Source organism: Urocitellus parryii, chromosome 6 (assembly GCF_045843805.1).
Source record: "Urocitellus parryii isolate mUroPar1 chromosome 6, mUroPar1.hap1, whole genome shotgun sequence".
Taxonomy (NCBI): Eukaryota; Metazoa; Chordata; class Mammalia; order Rodentia; family Sciuridae; genus Urocitellus; species Urocitellus parryii.
In genome coordinates, this window is record NC_135536.1 from 780,414 (window position 1) to 798,578 (window position 18,165).

The following is an 18,165-nucleotide window of genomic DNA, read 5'->3' on the forward strand; positions in this document are numbered from 1 at the left end:
TTACTAAATTCTACTATAAACTAGAATCTACCTTAGGGAAAGCTTCCACAATAGTAGCTACCAAAGATCAAAGTGTTATATTAAAGAATTCAGGAGATATTGAAGAAGATCCCACTGGCCAAAATTAGGACAATTTGCATATTAACACAGATAATAACTGATTGGATTCAAATACATTATCAAATATGTTTAAATCCATTGTTCATAATAATAAAAATAATGCACCTTTGGAGGGTATTTATTTTGTTTCTGGCAAGTGGAGACTCTTTCTGCTTCTTGATCATCATGTGAGCTGCTTCCCTTTGCAACATTCTTCCGCCATGATGTTCTGCAATACCTGGAGCCCTAAGGAATGGAGCCAGCTGTCTATGGACTAAAACCTCTGAAACCACGAGCCTCCAAATATCCTCCTTAAAATTGTTCTTGTCAGGTCTTTTGGTTGCAGCAGAAAAAAAGCTGACCAAAAACACCAACTTCAAAGGCCTGGCAAAGTATTTCATCATTAATCTTTTTTTTTTAAAAAAAGCAAATTTCCCTGTGGTTCCAACACATAGAGATTACTTAGACAGTTGAAAGAAATATTTTAAAATTAAAGTTATTAATTTTTTGTTTTTAAAACCATATACTCCAAAGTAAAAAGCAGCAGTCTTTTATTTTTTTTATTTTGAACTCATAAACTAGATTATAAATAAAAATCCCTAAAAATGCAAGACATTTGCAGATTTGGTTTAGCTAGGCCATAAATATATTTTATAAAATTAGGAAAATGGGAGACTAGTGAAAATTGTCTTACCAGAAAATAAAGGTATAATCCAGGTAAAGTCAGTACTTACTCCAAAAACTTTATTGTTCATCGTGGCCAAAATTCCATAACTAGCTCTAAGCTACCTGTGTGCATGAAATCTTTTCAAATATTTCAGAACTCTTGTGAAGGGCAAAAGTTCCTGTGCACTAAATAATATGAAATCTTCCAATATGGACATTAATGTTGATAGGGGAAAAAACACCATTTAAATTTAGAGTTTGGGGCCAGGGATGTAGTTCAGTAGTAGAGCTCTTGCCTAGCATGTGTGAGGCACCAGGTTCGATCCTCAGGACCACATAAAAATAAATAAGAAAGGCATTGTATCCATCTACAGTTAATAAAAACAATTTTTTAAATAAATGTAGAGTTGGTAGATAGAGGGGGAAATGTAATAACACATAATACAATTATATAAACATTGAAAAAAAATGCATGATGCCTAATTAAATTCTATCCATTAATAGTAAGATAACAGCCAAGGGATGATTCATACAAAAATGTATTTCTAGTAAAAATGACATTTAAAACATAACTTAAACATGCAAACTTGGCCTAAAGGCATAATTTGGTTTTTAATTTGGTGTCATTCTGACACTATGCCTAACAATATTGCTTTACCAAAGGATAACTTTAAAACACTGTAATTTCCATACAATAATACCAAAATACAAATTCAGAACAAATATTCTCCTTAAAAGTGCAACTGAAACTTTATCTGGCAAGTGCATTATTCCAATGGGATTACCAGCCATTTTTGAAGCTAAGATGTACAAGCTTTAAATGAACAGTAAAGGACCCTAGGAGTGGTCACAGGTCTACAGAAATAAGGCCCAAACAAGGCCCAAAACTAAAACCTCTCTGTTTTAGTTTTCTCATTTGTAAAACATTAATCATGTTATGTCCTGCATGGAATCACTTAGAAGATCACATACGATAATGAACAGAGCCCAGGCCTGTCATTAACAAGTGCTCAGTAAATGCAAGCTGTAATTATTTTTACCAACTTTAGGCATATTTCAGTGGATGACTTTCTCATCAGCTCAGAGTGCTGCCTTCTGAGAAAGATCAAGAATGTTCCTTAAAAGCAGATGTGTGATGCAACAATGGATACACTCATATACATTAAATAAATGAAAACAAGTGGAACACAAAAGGCTGTTATATGATTCCATTTGCACAAAATTTCTAGAAAAGTAAAACTCTGGAGACAGAAAAAAAAGATCACTTTCCCTAAGGCTAAGGATGGTAATAGGAACTGACTATGAAATTAAAAAATGGACCATGGCAATGTCTGCCCACTCTTAACAGATTTACTAAAAATTATGGAACCGTATACTGATAATGAGTAAGCTGTATGGAATGTAAATTATACCTCAATAGAGTTTTGCTTGAAAAAACACATGCATTTCTAAAGCATCTGCACAGGCAATTTCTCATCAATCTGACATCATTGTAAATTCCAGTAGTTATGGAGTACAACAAAATTAGTTTGGAAATGTAAGGCTTGGGCACAGATCAAACTTTGCTCCTAATCCTGATTAAGCTTCTTCTAGGACAAACTTTTTACTTCTCTAATCCTTGGCTTCCACATCTATAAAATAGGAATAAAATGATACTAATTTCAGAGGGCATTGTATACACTTAAAGATGATCCTTGGCTAGTCGTCCTATTCCGATAAATAAGATCCTTCTTCACCAAGTGGCTAAAAATGTAGGTGTCATGATTCCTCTCTTTCAAATATCAGCTTCAAATGCATTATGTTAAATCCTGCTTGTTCCATCTTCCAAATATATAAAGTATTCAAACACTTTTCAGCAGCTCCACTCAGTCATTTGAGAATCCCTCTCGGATGTGGCAGTAGCTCCCTCCATTGGTCTTCCTTCTTCCTCCTTCACTGGACCCTTTGCAGTCACCACTTCCCTCCACGGTCAAAGGGCTATGCATAAAATGTAAGGTTGATGTCTTCCAACCCCATCTCAAAACTCTCCCATGCTTTCCTCATCAGTCAAGTCCTGACCATGGGTCCCCACTCAAACCTTCCTCCTGCCCTACCCATCTAGTTCCAACTACACTAGCCTTCTACCATTCCTTCCACAGCAAGCTTACACTGGCCTCAAGCATTATTTATACTTGCCTCTGCACAGATAGACAGGAGCAGTTGCTCAGTTCATTCAGGTCTCAAATTTTTCTAAGAAGGGCCTCAGTCTATTAAAACACCACCTCCCCTCCCACCAGACTAAGCTCTCTGATCTGACATCTTTCTCTGGGAACCACCTTATCTCTGTGTCTACTTACTGTCCCTCATACCACCAGCATAAAAACACCATGCAGGCAGGGGATTTATCTGTCCGTCCTATTCACCATCCTATGCACAGATCCCTCAGAGTCTGAAACAGTGCTTTGCATATAGTAGCATTTTTTAAATATTTGCTGAATGAATGAACAAATGTCATAAAGCACTTAACACCCGCCACATAGGACTTTTTAGAAAACTGTTCATTGGTAATAATTGGATTGTCATTATTATAGTTGTTGTTACTGTTACTGCATTTCACAGATGTGACAACAGGAGCCCTGATAATTCAGGTCAAATACTGTTTATTACCTCTATGATACCTCCCATTCCATGAGGTCAGAATAACCAAATGAACCCACTATACAAGGAGCTTACAGCACATAACAGCTTGCTCTCTGCAGGGTTCTGGGCTCTGCCTACTCTTACCTTCTCCTGAAGGGGTGGCCCACAAGTCATGAGAACCCCAGAGTGCTCTCTTAACCAACAGTTTACAGTTAAAGGCACTTTTACAGGTATAAAGGAAACATGGTTTCATCTCACTCTCAAGACAAAGCTGAGAGGTAGGGAAGTTAAAGAAGAAGGTGGAAGACAGAAACAAATGACCTACTCAAAAATCATATTAATTTATGTTGAGCTTAGGTCTTAGGATTCTGGAAATCTCTTTCCAATGCATTATACTATTATGTGGGTGGAAGAAGAATGGATGGTTAGATGGGTGGAAGGAAGAAAGAAAAGGTAGGAAGGAAGAGAGAAAGAAAGAGGGAAAGGGAACAAGAGAGGGGAGGGGGGAGAAAAAAGAATCCTGGCCACAGACTTACCCAATTCCAATAACATCAAATTATAAAGGAAAGAACATTAAGTTCCTTCCACATACACATTATCTCAGCATCCATAACTTCCTCAAGGACATAGGAATTTTAATATATCTACATTTAACATCCATAAACAACTTCTGATTATTTATGTCACAGGATTTAATAATATAACTGTAGTTTTTTGAGAACTCAATAGCATCCATTAGGCCCAGATGCCTTAAAACACAAGTTTTCACTTTAACTCTCAGAGGTATGCACTGAGTTTTCACATTATTATCAATTCCACAGTGCCACAGGCCTCCCTCCTACACTTCTTAAGTTCATACTTTAGGAAGCATGCCAAAAGTATAGAAACCGACATGAATGTCTAATGTTAAAACCAGGTTATCTTTAAAACTCTCCTGAAGACATGAAGAGAGACGAGGGCCAGGTGACAAGAGGAACAGAGTCCCTCACCTTCCCCAAATGTTCCCAAGCCAGCAACTTTTTTTTAGGGGGGGTAATGTGGTTTGAACTCATGGACTCTTAACCACTGAGCCACATCCCCAGCCCTCCCCCCTTTTTTATTGATTGTTCAAAACATTACAGAGCTCATGATATATCATCTTTCATACATTTGACTCAATTGGGTTTTGAACTCCCATTTTTACCCCAAATACAGATTGCAGAATCACATCTGTTACATACTCATATTTTTACATAATGGCATTTTAGTGACTGTTGTATTCTGCTACCTTTCCTATCCCCTGCTATCCCCCCTCCCCTCCCCTCCCCTCCCATCTTCCCTCTCTACCTCCTCTGCTGTTGTTCAATTCTTTCCCCTTTTTCCCCTCCCCCTTGCCCCTCACAACCTCTTATAATTTTTTGTATCATTGAAGGTCTCCTACCATTTCCATATGCTTTCCCTTCTCTCTCCCTTTCTCTCCCCCCATTCGTCTTTGTTTACTGTTAGTCTTTTCCTCATGCTCTTCCTTCCTGTTCTGTTCTTAGTGGCTCTCTTTATATCAAAGAAGACATTTGGCATTTGTTTTTTAGGGCTTGGCTAGCTTCACTTAGCATAATCTGCTCTAATGCCATCCATTTCCCTCCAAATTCTATTATTTTGTCATTTCTTAGTGCTGCATAATACTCCATTGTGTATAGGTGCCACATTTTTTTTTATCCATTCATCTATTGAAGGGCATCTAGGTTGGTTCCACAGTCTAGCTATTGTGAATTGTGCCGCTATAATCATTGATGTGGCCGTATCCCTATAGTGCGCTCTTTTAAGGTCCTCAGGGAATAGTCCGAGAAGGGTGATAGCTGGGTCAAATGGTGGATCCATTCCCAGATTTCCCAGGAATCTTCATACTGCTTTCTAAATTGGCCTCACCATTTTGCAGTCCCACCAGCAGTGTACAAGTGTACTCTTTTCCCCACATCCTCGCCAACATTTATTGTTGTTTGACTTCATAATGCCCAGCCCGCTTTTTTGTATTTTCTTTAGAGACAGGGTCTCACTGAGTTGCTTAAGGCCTCACTAAGTTGTTGAGGCTGGCTGTGAACTTTCCATCCTCCTGCCTCATCCTTCTGAGCTGCTGGGATTACAGGTGTGCATCTTGACATCGCTGCCAGGTGCTTTACTAAAAATTGAAGTCAAAAGGCTATAATCAAAGTATCTACTTGAGTCCCTAGTCTGTCTTCTAACTGGGCTGTGGGGTTGTCTAGTACTGCATGGTGGAAGACCTTTACATATTTTGGAGATTAAGCTTTTATTAGGTATTTGGCTTAGAAATACTTTCTCATCTGTAGGCCACGTTTTCCTTTGCTGACTATCTCCTTTGCTGTGCAGAGGGTTTGGAATTTGAGGCAGTCCACTTGTTCATTTTTGTTTGCAGCCAATATATTATATCCATGAAAGCAGTGATAAAACCAAGGTCATGAAGTTTCACCAATGTCATAAAGGTTCCCCCTATGTTTCTTTCTAGGAGTTTGATAGGAACACCCAAAGATACACCAACAAATGAATAGATAAAGAGAATGTGGCACAACGTTCAGTGCAATACTAGTCAGCCTTAAAATAGCAGGAAGTGCTTCCTCATGCAGCAACACAGATGAACCTTGAAGGCACTATTCCAAATGAAATAAGCCAAGCATGTAAGGTAAATGCTGCATGATTCCATTAATAAGAAGTATCTAAACAGTTAAATTCATAAAATTAAGGAATAAACTGGTGGTTGTGTGGAGCAAGGATTGAATGGGGTGATAAGAGAGATGTGGAGTTGCCAACAATGGGCATAAAGTTTCAGTCAAGCAGGATGAATAAGCTCTGGACATTTACTGTTCAACACTGAACCTGCAATCAACAATGCACACTTTTAAAAATATTATAAGTTTGCTAAGAGTGTAGGTCTTATGTCACATGTTCTTACCATTAAAACTTTAAAAAGTAAGCTTCTAAAAGGGGGGTACTGACACAACAGCATAAACACCATCACTTACCAAGTCACAGGGACCACAAGTTAGGTACTTCATGACCTAACACTGTTCTCATTTGCCATAGGAGGCAGGTACACCAAATTCATCTCACAAATGAGAAAAATCAAGGCTCAAGCCCTGTAGAGCAGGGCTGTTCCCTATAGATGATCTTGTATAACTTACATTAGTGCTGACAACATTAAGGAGAAAATGAGGAGAAAAAAAAATCCTCTACTGCCCCTGTGCCTGATACCACTATAACAGGGACAGCTGGTCTGAAACTGCATTTTTCCTACCTTGCTTCTGGACAAGACCTGACAACACGTACTTAACAAGGTTGCAGAGGCTCAGCAGTCTCCATCAAAAGCCCCCTGGTCTCATGACTGCTAAGGACTTATTTAGCAGTAGACCAGGAACAGAACCCAGAAAGTCCTTCTCTGTCATGCCCTACAACCCAAGCCTTTGCTGTGTGGAGGGAACATTACTGTTACCAATACATATGTCTCTCACAACCTCCCCACACCCCACACAAGTGCACGCCTGTGCGCGCACATACACACACACACACACACACACACACACACGCTCCAGCCCCTGCTTCACCAACTCCTGCACCTATCACAGTTTACTTACTGTGAAATCAACAGCCCTTCCTGTCCCAGTAGCTCTCCCCATTTTCCTTCCTACAATTCACCAGAGCTTGAAAATAATTTTCAGCAAGTCTTCTCACCCTCTCCTCACAATACCCAGCTCATTTTTCCATTTGGAACAGAGATGCTCCAATACCAATCCTCACTTCTGGCAATACCAACCAGCTCAGGTCAACATGTCCCCACCACAATTGGCTTCCCATCCCTATTGGCCCTGAGATTACCTTGAAAGAGGACAAGAGAACAACACTGTAGAGTTTCCCACCCCTGCTCAATTCTACACTACAAAATGTCCCAGATCTGTAGCCAAATTCTTCACAAAATCCAAGCAGTGCACTTAATCTGTTCAGCCATGCCCCTACTGTTATACTCTCAGCTGATCAGTCCTAGACAAATCATCTTATTACTCCCATCTATGCCCCAAACCCTCCTTTTACCTTACATGGTCAGAGCCCAATTTCCCATCCTCAGCTGTGGTTTACATCATTCTTTATGACACTGATTAATTAATAAAGTACTATTTTATATCCATAGCTCTTAGAACTGTAATTTAATAATTTTTGTGTCATTGTGTACGATTCTTAAAATGCCATCCTCACCTGCCCTGCCACAGAACAAGGACCCTATCAGTTCAGTTAAACAGTAACAAGTAAACAGTAAAGTGACAAGTTAACAGTAAACCCAGTGTCTAGCATATATGAGGCACTAAATAAACATCTGTTAAATGTAGAGGAATGAAAAGCAAACCTCTCACCTATCAGCCTTAGAAACAGCCTTGATGGGCTTATCATAGTTCAATGGTAACCTAAGCCAGGTTGCCAAATAATTTTCTTTTACTGACAGAGTTCTGAAATCAATAATACTAGGTGGGTAAAATCATGGATTCCTCTTCTGTACTTTCCTTAAGTACATAGGATAAAGTACTCATCTCAAATGGATGAGACCCAGCACTTGTTGCACTAGAAGGGCAAAGGGTGACAATGGTTTACTTTGAGAAGAAAAAGCAAAATCAGGCCAAGATGAGACAAGGAACTACACAAGGAACTGCAGGGTGTTCTCATCAGTCACACCAAGACCACAAGTGACTCTGGGATGCACAGATTCTCATTCCACAGCAGCTCTCCTGGTACAGAGCCAGCCCCAAAATTTTTCAGTTTCTATTTTTTCTAAACTAAAAGAAGGGTGATGACTCCCCAAGATAGGTGGGGACTTCTACAAATGCTTGAAATCTATATCACTTCAGCAAACTCCCTAACCCATTTTTTTCAAAACACTTTCAGAAAGGATTCTGGAAGGAAAGGGCAGATGGAACACTAACAAAAAATACTAAGCCTTATTAACTGGTCTTCCATGTGCCATATTTCTGTTTGGACAGAAATAATCTACTCCTCAATCATCCTGAAGAAGTAGTAAAAAATATTTTCCACCTTTGTGATATTTTAAACAATTAAGCATCAAAAAGATGAATGGATGAATGACAGCATCCTAGCATCCTACAGTTCAGGAACAAGATTTCTTGGAGCACTTCTCTCAACCACAAACCAAGTCTACTTTTCACCATCCCAGGAATGGAATTTGTCTCCTTGGTAGGAGGCTGGCCATCAGAAATAGCCACAGAAAGTCCCTAACACTTTTCTCTCCTTTAAGGCAAAAGAATTGAAGAACAAACTCTTTCTGACCTCAAGGTCAGCTTGGCTGTGCTACTTTTATCACCCAAGGTACCACAGGAGAGTTGAAAAAATATGATTCTGAGCCAGGCATCCTGGTGCACACCTGTAATCCCAGTGGCTCAAGAGGCTAAGGCAGGAGAATCACAGGCTTGAGGCCACCCTCAGCAACTTAGGGAAGCTTTAAGCAACTGAGATCCGGTTGCAAAATAAAAAAATCGGGGGGGGGATGTGGCTCAGTGGTTCAATCCCAGGTACCAAAAATAAATAAATTTTAAAAAAATAAGATTCTGAGATGCTGGTGTTTCCTACTGAAGTCTCTTCTGATGTTATTATTCAAACTCTTAAAGGTATTCTGTTACCTATAGAAGACTGCATACCTACCCCTTCCTTCACAGGACACTGCAACTACTCTAAGCATGCATACAGACTGAGAATATCCAAACTGCACATGAAGGAGCCCAAACAGTACTAACAGCAACAAAAAAATGCACCTGTTAATTCAAATCCACAACTTCCATCTTGGAAATTCTTCTCATTTCAAAAAGTATTGCATCAGCTTCATTATCAACCTACATCTATTGTCTCAAAGGCCTCTTTTCACTTTGCATATTAAATAATTCAAAGGTCCAAAAGTTTTACAAGAGGAATATAAAAGTAGGTAATGATAAAAGCATTGAACAGTTAAATACATAGTTGAATTACTTTTTTGTTTTCCAGAGTACCCACATTCAAAACTACTCAATACTCAATGGGAAACCCTTATTTCATTTTTCAATACAAAATATTTTAGAAGAAAGCATGTTTCCAGCTGTAAAATCACTGCTATTCCTGTTCTACCAAAAAAAAGTTCTTTTCCATCACATATTTCTCCCAAATCCCAGAACATGATTTTACTCTGTAAATACATTTAAAGATAATTTGTATTTATTTAAAAATAGCTAATTCCAAACTATGCCTGAAATCTAAAGAATATATAATCCATAAAACTTTCTTGTCAGCATATTCTTCCAAGTGAAGTGGAAATTACACTGATTTTCCTTTGTTTTTCCTCTACTTTCTGCATAGGTGGTTATTTACAAGGCTATAAAAATATACATTCCAAAACAATTTTTATTTAATCAAATGTGCAATATTTCAGAATTATCATTAAGTATCATATTTTAGAGTGATATAACTAGTAAAATTTAAGAATCAGTAGCTTAGTGTGTGCATCTCTCTCTCTCTCTCTCTCTCTCTCTCTCTCTCTCTCTCTCTCTCACACACACACACACACACACACATACTCTCATTCACTCACTTGCACAAACACCAGGACAACCCAACCATAAATCAAGCAAAGATGCCTTCAGCCACAGGGTGTGTTTTTGTGGTATTTACATGAGTAATCTTTTCCCACATTTTTTTCATTTTTTAAATAAATATACACAATTTCATAGTTTAAAGTTTTAAACTTGAAACCACTAGCACTTTGAAATCACTAGACAAACACCCCACACACTATTTCAACTTAAAGCAACTCGGACAGCTAATATGTCCAAAGTCATGGAGGGGTAGTGTGCCAAGGGGGGAAAAAAACTGATGCATCTGTTAGCAGGGAATCTCAAGTTGGCCCCTTCTAATCAAGAAACTTCTCCCTGCTGTCATTTTCGCATGAAAGGATGGATATGGCTGTATCTGCACTTTATCCTCTGAAAATAATTTCTCCTCAAATTTCACAAAGATTGATACTATCCCTTACGTATATTAAAACTTGAACATTGGCAACAGACCTTCTCCTAGTGACCTAAACATGCCTGGGGCGGGGGGGGGGAGGGGTGGAATCACAAAACTCAAAACTGCAGTACTTTTTGGAATGGGCAAACACCATCTGACACACTGGTTTCACTGGAGTAGCAGAGCCAGAGGAGTCAAATCAGAAAAGTTACTTTCAGACTAGAAACTGTCACCTTTCAATTGGGGACAAATCCTGGCGACTCCGCCTTTGTCTGCCAGGCTGGGACTGGTGTAGGGCCGCTGACCCGATAGGGCCACCAGGGCAGCCAGGGCGAGCGGGAGCCAAGGACCAGAGCAGCACAGCCCACTTCAGACAGTCTAGTCTGCAGGGCCAAGGAGGTAACAATGAGCCGGAACAGCCACCCGGGCTCCACTTTCTCGCGTCGCCCCCGCCTCCCTAGCGCCTCTGGGCCGGGCCGCTGCCCGTACTAACGCATGCCGGCCCCCACCCCTGCACCTCCCCGGGCGCGGCACTGGGTGGCTCCCACACGCCCACTACCCTCCTGTGCACCAGAGACCCCTGCCCCACGCTGCTCACCGCTCCACAGGCCTCCTGCAAAGAGGGTCCCTCAGGCCAGGGTTCTGGGCAGGCGGCCGACTCGCTGGGTCCCTGGGGCAGCCAGCCTCCACGAGACCCTTGTCTTTGTGTGAGAACTAAGAGCTGGGCCAACCGACCACACTTAGCAGTAATGCGGTTGGGATTTCTGGAGCCAGTTTAAGCAACAAAGAGGAATGAGAAGTAGAATCCAAGGACAAGGTTATATCTGGGTCTTAGAAAGGGACCAAGGCAGTGAAATAATGTAGGACATGCATTTTAAGACAGGGTCTTGGAGGTGTTTCTAACTTAGGAAATTAGAAAAAAATTCAAGGAGATGAAAGTGGAGTTGAGTCTTATGTAGAAGCAAGTTCAAGAGAAGACAAACCCAGGGCTAGGTGAAAGATAGGAAAGGCAAGGTGACGGTGGGAAATAGAGTGGTTAGTTCAGTACCCCAGGCCCTGGGGTACGTGCAGGAGAGCAGGGAGGAGAAGTCTGAAACCCTAACTGAAGCCAGATTAGAAGGGACTTTGAGTATTAACACTGAAGAGCATGCATCTCAAAGAGAAAACCCTTCAAACAGTTATTTAAAATACCAAGTGGAAAAGAACTGAAATAAAAAATGAGACCTAAGACTTTCAGACATGGTGACTTACAGGAAGAATTGGCAAATATGGCCTTATTTACCTAGTTAGTTCTTGTCTCAAAAAAGCCACATCAATTTACAGAAAAGGTTGTCTTTTCTAAAACCACAAAAGAAATGGATATTGCAAACAACTGCCAGTTCATTTGAAAAGTTCAAGCACACTTTCTAAAATGTGATATAATTTCCATATTTACATTTAAAGTCACTTATAGACATTTTCTCTTGATTGGATAAAAGAGATTCAAAATTTAAACCTTATTTGTGGATTAGTTTCCTCTTTCTTCTTTCTCTTCCCTTCTTCCTTGATCCTTCTTGTATTCGAGCTGGGTTCACTACTCTGTCCTAGACAACAAGTGTTTTCTTGTTCTTTAATTCTGATCTCTTCTTCCTGTTTTGAATGTTGTCATAAGTTGAGATTTCATATTCATTGTGACATGAGTCCTCAGCCACTTGGGAATTTAATATCCCTAAGCAGAGTTGAAAGGAGCAATAGAGATGACTCCCCGCTGAGAAGACTAAGAGGGAATGTGACTTTTTTAAGAATATAGAGCCAATTCAAAGCAGGATGAAGTCTGAGCTTATTCTCTCTTACCTTGTGCTCATTTCAATACACTATCTGAGCACATGTGCATTCAGGGGCTTTGGGGAAGAATTAGCATCTTAGAAATGGTTCAGAGACTCAGAAGATTCCTCCTGTACTATTTCAAGACTTTATTGAGTATTTAGAACTGAGGGGAACCTGAAGATCATCAAGTTCGTCAACCACTTTGCTATGGCTTTAATGTATCCCCCAATTGATTAATTTGTTACTTTCATAATTGGTACTAGGGATTGAATCCAGGGACACTTAATCACTGAGCTACATCCCTAGTCCTTTTTAAATTTTATTGTAACATAGGGTCTCACTAATTTACTGAGGATCTTGCTAAGTTGCTGAGGCCGGCTTGGAATTTGCAATCTTCCTGCCTCAAACTCCTAAGACATTGGGATTACAGCTATGCACCACTGTTTTAGTCAGCTTTTATGTTATTGTTTGTTTGTTTGTTTGTTTGTTTTGAGAGAGAGAGAGAGAGAGAGAGAGAGAATTTTTTTAATTTTTTTTTTTTTTTTTTAGTTTTCAGCGGCACATCACCTTTGTATTTATGTGGTGCTTAGGATCAAACCAGGGCCCAATGCATGCCAGGTGAGCTTGCTACCGCTTGAGCCACATCCCCCGCCCACTTTTATGTTATTGTGACTGAACTACTTGACAAGAACAACTTAAAGAGGAAAAGTTTACCTGGGGCTAACAGTTTCAGATGTTTCTTTCCATAGTTGGCCAACTCCATTGTTTTGGTCCCATCAAGTCAACAGGGCACATCATGGGGGGAGGGCCCAATGGAGGAAATCTGCTCAGTTCATGGCTAGGTCAGAAAGCATGGAGAAGGGGAAGGAGCCACAGAAAAGGTTAACCCTTCCAGAGGAGGCCCCAGTGACCTATCTTCTCAGTAATGGCCCACCTGCCTACATTTACCACCCAAGCCATTCAAACTAGGATACACCTTTCACAATTCAGTCATTTTACTATAGAAACACAGAGCCTTGGGGGAGAGACCTTATATCCAATCCATAAAAACCAACCATAATTGACTGTCCCTACAAATTTGTATAATCCCCAATACAACACTGTTTGAAGGTGGGACCTTTTGGGAGGTGTTTAAGTCATGAGGACTCTGCCTTCGTAAATAGAGTAGCACCATTATAAAAGGACTTGACAGAGAGAGCTTGGCCCCTTTTCACCCTCTGTCCTTTTTACCACTTTAAGACACAATGTTCCTTTGCTTCAGAGGATGCAGCATCAAAGTACCATCTTGGAAGCAGAAAACAGCCCTCACTAGAGAGCTGAACCTGTTGACTCCATGATCTTAAACTCCCCAGCCTGCAGAACTATGAAAAATAAATTTCTGTTAAATTGCCCAGTCTTAGGCACTCTGTTATCATAACACACACACACACACACACACACACACACACACACACATACACACATACATACACACACACAGAGACTAAGATACTCCTCTTGCAGAGGAAAAGATCAAGGCTGAAAGGAATGAGGGGAACTTGCCCAGCTTACATGGCTGGTGAAGGGGCAGAGCAAGGTCAAAGATTCCAATCTGCTGACTCTCAGGAGCACATATTCCTTCTGTATATGCTCATCCTTATTTTTCAAAGTCTCCATTTCAAGAATCCATCTCCTTACAGTCACATATACTAAAAGGAATTCCACTTCACAATGCCTGGAAGAACATCAAGTGGAAAGTATCCAAACCAGGGAGAAGCCATTCCCTTCATTTTCCTCTGCATGGTCAGTTCAGACTAGTGTGTGGCAGGGGAGGAGGTGTGGAAGGCTGGATAATTTGGTGTCAGCAAGTTCTTTATCTTTCTATACCAAGAAAGTACCACAGTTACTGACTTTTTGGTGAAACCAGAATCCAAAGCCATTAAAGTGGAGCTGTGATTCTGGAGAAGAAATAACTTGATCCAGCAACTGCAAGTTTATTTGTACAGAGCTTCTGGTGGCATCTTGTTCTTCATGGTCATAAATTGAACACATTACTGAAGCTCAATGGTCTGACTATGTGGCAAGTAAAAGATGTGCACAAGTGTGAACATGTGTGTAAAAGCACTGTGCAAACACTGAAACATGTACAAATGGAAAAATAAAACAAAAATCCATGGCTCTTTCCCGTAGTATTCTGTTCTTTCTCCTCTATCATGGATTAGACCCAGAGGAAAAAATATGGGTCCAAATCTCCAGATTTGAAGTTTTCAACCTTGCCTGTCTAGTAAAATCACCTGGAGTTTTGAAAATAATATTTATGGCTGAACTTTACCTTCATAGATTCTGTTTCATTTGATCTGGATGAGGCCTAGATATATGATTTTTTAAAACTCCCCAGATAGCTAACCTACATCTAGGGTAGAAAATTACTTACATATACTTTGTTATTGTTTTTGGTACCAGGGATTGAACTCAGGGGCACTCAACCACTGAATCACTTTCCTAGCCCGATTTTGTATTTTATTTACAGACAGGGTTTCACTGAGTTGCTTAGCACTTCACCATTGCTGAGGCTGGCTTTGAACTCGTGATCCTCCTGACTCAGCCTCCCAAGCCACTGGGATTACAGGCACATGCCACTGCACCTATCTTACGTAGAATTTTAAGTAGATTTCCTGACTACTGAGATCCATTCTTGTGCTATGATTATTTTGTAACCATTTATGGCCAAATACACTTAAAATGTAGACTTTCACTGCATTCATTCAATTTAATAGAAACTTGTTGAATGCCTTCTGGCCCACAGTCAGATGGACTGCAATAGGTGTGTGTGAATGGAAATGTCCTCTGCCCTAAAAGAGCATAGGGCAAAATAAAGGACTCTGTCACTTACACAAATAACTACTGTCTAGTTACTAAAGGGAGCAATTACTTTCTGCTAGAAAAATTCTTATGGCCTCATGGAATAGAACCTTAAACATTCTGTAGTATGTAGGAATATTTTTAATAATTTTAGGAGAGGATTCCTTTGTAAAAGGAAACTCACTTGATTTAAAAGTTGCTTTGATAAGTCCACCGTGCTTTAACAATAAGTCTTAGACTAGCATTTGGGTTTGGAACATAGAAACTTCTCTACATGAGAGAGTGGGAAGAGGGGAGCAGGGATGAATGCTATGTGGGGAAGTGGTCACAAGAACACTCAGTGAGTTTCTGAACAAGAACAAGGATTCATAGGTAATTTTTAATGAGAATTTTAAAGACAAAATATTATGGAATATAAGCAAAACTGTCCCCAGAATCGGTGCCTCACAGCTGGCCAGTCAGACCCTCTCTTCTCATCTCCCAAGTTCTTGCAAATAGCAGGTCTCAGCCCTAGGGAGGTGCTCTGGTCTGCCATTCCCTGGGCCCAAGGGCAGTGACCAGACAGGTGTGGGGTGACACCAGAACCCCCCCCCCGTGCTGTTTCCTCAAGGGGAACCCACATGCTGTCCTGTGTCCCTGCGCCATGTTGTACCTTCACTACCCGTGACATCCCAATCATGTACCCAGACCAACAGTCCACCGAGAGATGCGAGGGGGCTCCTGGTCTCGCAGGACGATGTGGCCACCAGTTCACCCCCTGTGGTGAGCCATTTCTGCGGACTATGGTCGCCATTACAAGATGGCGCTGGCTCCGCTGTGGCCTGTGATAAACAACTCCTTTTTAGGGAGAGTTGGCGCGTTGCTTTTCAACACCCTATGAGAAAGCTCCACGTGGCAGCTTCGCATTGGGGCTTGAGATGCTTTATTAAGGCTGGGAGGGGCATCCGAGGGTCATTAGAAGAAATATCAAGGGCCTGAATAAACTGCTGAAAGAAGATTCCTGAGTTGCGTCTTCCTTGCGGGCAAGGGGTCGCGACAAGTGGTGCCGAAACCCGGGAACCAGAACTTTCAGCAGTCAGGGTGGTGCACCAGGAAGTCCCAGGTAAGTGGGATCCGCGACTAAAGCGGGGCAGCTCCTCTGTAAATAAAGAGAGAGCGGGAATCAGTCCCAGGTGAATGGGATCCATGATAAAAGCAGGGCAGCTCCTCTGTAAATAAAGAGAGAGCGTTACATTTTATTGCAGCTGCACTGTGTCCTTTCATTTCTACTTTTGCTTTTGTTTTCTGTGTTTCTTTTGTTGTGTCATTTCGCTTTTGTTTTCTGTGTTTCTTTTGCTGTGTCATGGGTGCCACATCTTCAAGTCCGCTTCTCCTGGCCCTAGATGGCCTGTTATGCTCCAAGGGCCTGGAAGTGAAACGTAGTACTTTACAGAGATTTTCACAGAAGACAGATATCGCTGCACCATGGTTTGCATTTTCGGGCAGCCTTACTATACCTAGTTGGGATAAATTGGGCAAAGATCTTGACTTTGCTTCTAGCAGGGCATATTAGAGGGTGGGGTGATACCCCTTTGGAAGATGGTCCGTAGTTGCCTCACAGATGGCAGATGTCAGGAAGCACTTACTAAAGGACAGGAAGTTCTAGAGCGATTACATGAGGAGAAATCGGAGACGGCAGGAAGTGAGGTACCTCAGGAGGATGGGAGTGTGCGGAGTGTGAAACAGGGGAAGAGGCGATTGTCTCCTGCAAGAAGTGAGGTATCTCAGAAGGATGGGAGTGTGAGGAGCGTGAAACAGGGGAGGAGACGATTGTATCCAGATCTCAGTACACTGCACACACCCCCATGTGAAAGTGGGTCAGAGGAAGAGGAGGAAGAGGATGAGGAGCTCGGGAGGCTGTCTCGTCAGCTAGAGAGTTTAGCTATAGGAGAAGGGAACAAAAATAAACAGGGGCTCAAGAAGAGTGATCCTCTGGATCCACCGCCGTACGGTGGAGGTGTTTCGGGGTTTCCATGCCCAAACATGGAGGGCTGTTAACGCTGAGATGGGTCTTGCTTATCCAGTTTTTCAGGATGACAATAGGGGAAGATTCCATGAGCCTTTAGATTTCAAAATTGTGAAGACCCTGGCGGAGTCCATACGCACTTATGGGGTGGATGCCACCTTCACACTAACTCAGGTGGAAAGTCTGTCTAGATACTGTATGACTCCCTCTGATTGGGCTAGCCTTGTTCGGGCTTGTGTTTCCCCAGGTAAATATTTGGACTGGAGAGCATTTGTGCTAGAGGGCGTGGTAGAGCAGGCCGCCCAAAACCATGCGGTGGGACACCCCCATTGGGACAAGGATATGCTTTTGGGGCAGGGTAGATTTGCTAATCAACAGACAGGATTCCCTCTTGAGGCATATGATCAAATTAACAATATTTGTATTCGGGCATGGAAATCACTTCCAAATAGAGGAGAGGTGTCTGGTAATTTGACCAAGATTATACAAGGCCCTACAGAACACTTTTCAGATTTTGTAGCAAGGATGGTGGATGCCGCTGGAAAGATTTTAGGGGATCCTGATAGAGCCATGCCCCTTATCAAGCAATTGGTCTTTGAGCAATGCACCAAGGAATGTAAAGCGGCAATCACTCCTTATAAAAACAAGGGCATAGAAGCATGGATGAAGGAGTGTAGAGAGATTGGAGGACCTTTAACTAACGCAGATCTTGCAGCTGCTGTCCTTCAGATTGCGAAAAGGGGTGGTCCTGGTGCCGGAAAATGCTTCTATTGCAGTCAACCCGGTCATTTCAAACGTGAATGTCCCAAAAAAGACAATTTTACTGGACCTCCTCACAGTGGCCCTTCCAATGGCCCTCGTCAACCGGGGTTGTGTCCAAAATGCAAAAAGGGAAAGCATTGGGCAAAGGAGTGTAGATCAGTGACGGATATCCATGGGCAGCCTATTTCAACTGGGCCAAAAAACGGCCGACGGGGCCCCCGACCCCAAGGCCCACAAATATATGGGGCAGTGGAGAATGTCACACCCGAACCCGAGACATGGCCATCTCTATGCCATCCCATGAGATGCGGAGAGCCACTACAGGTGCCGCAGGATTGGACCTC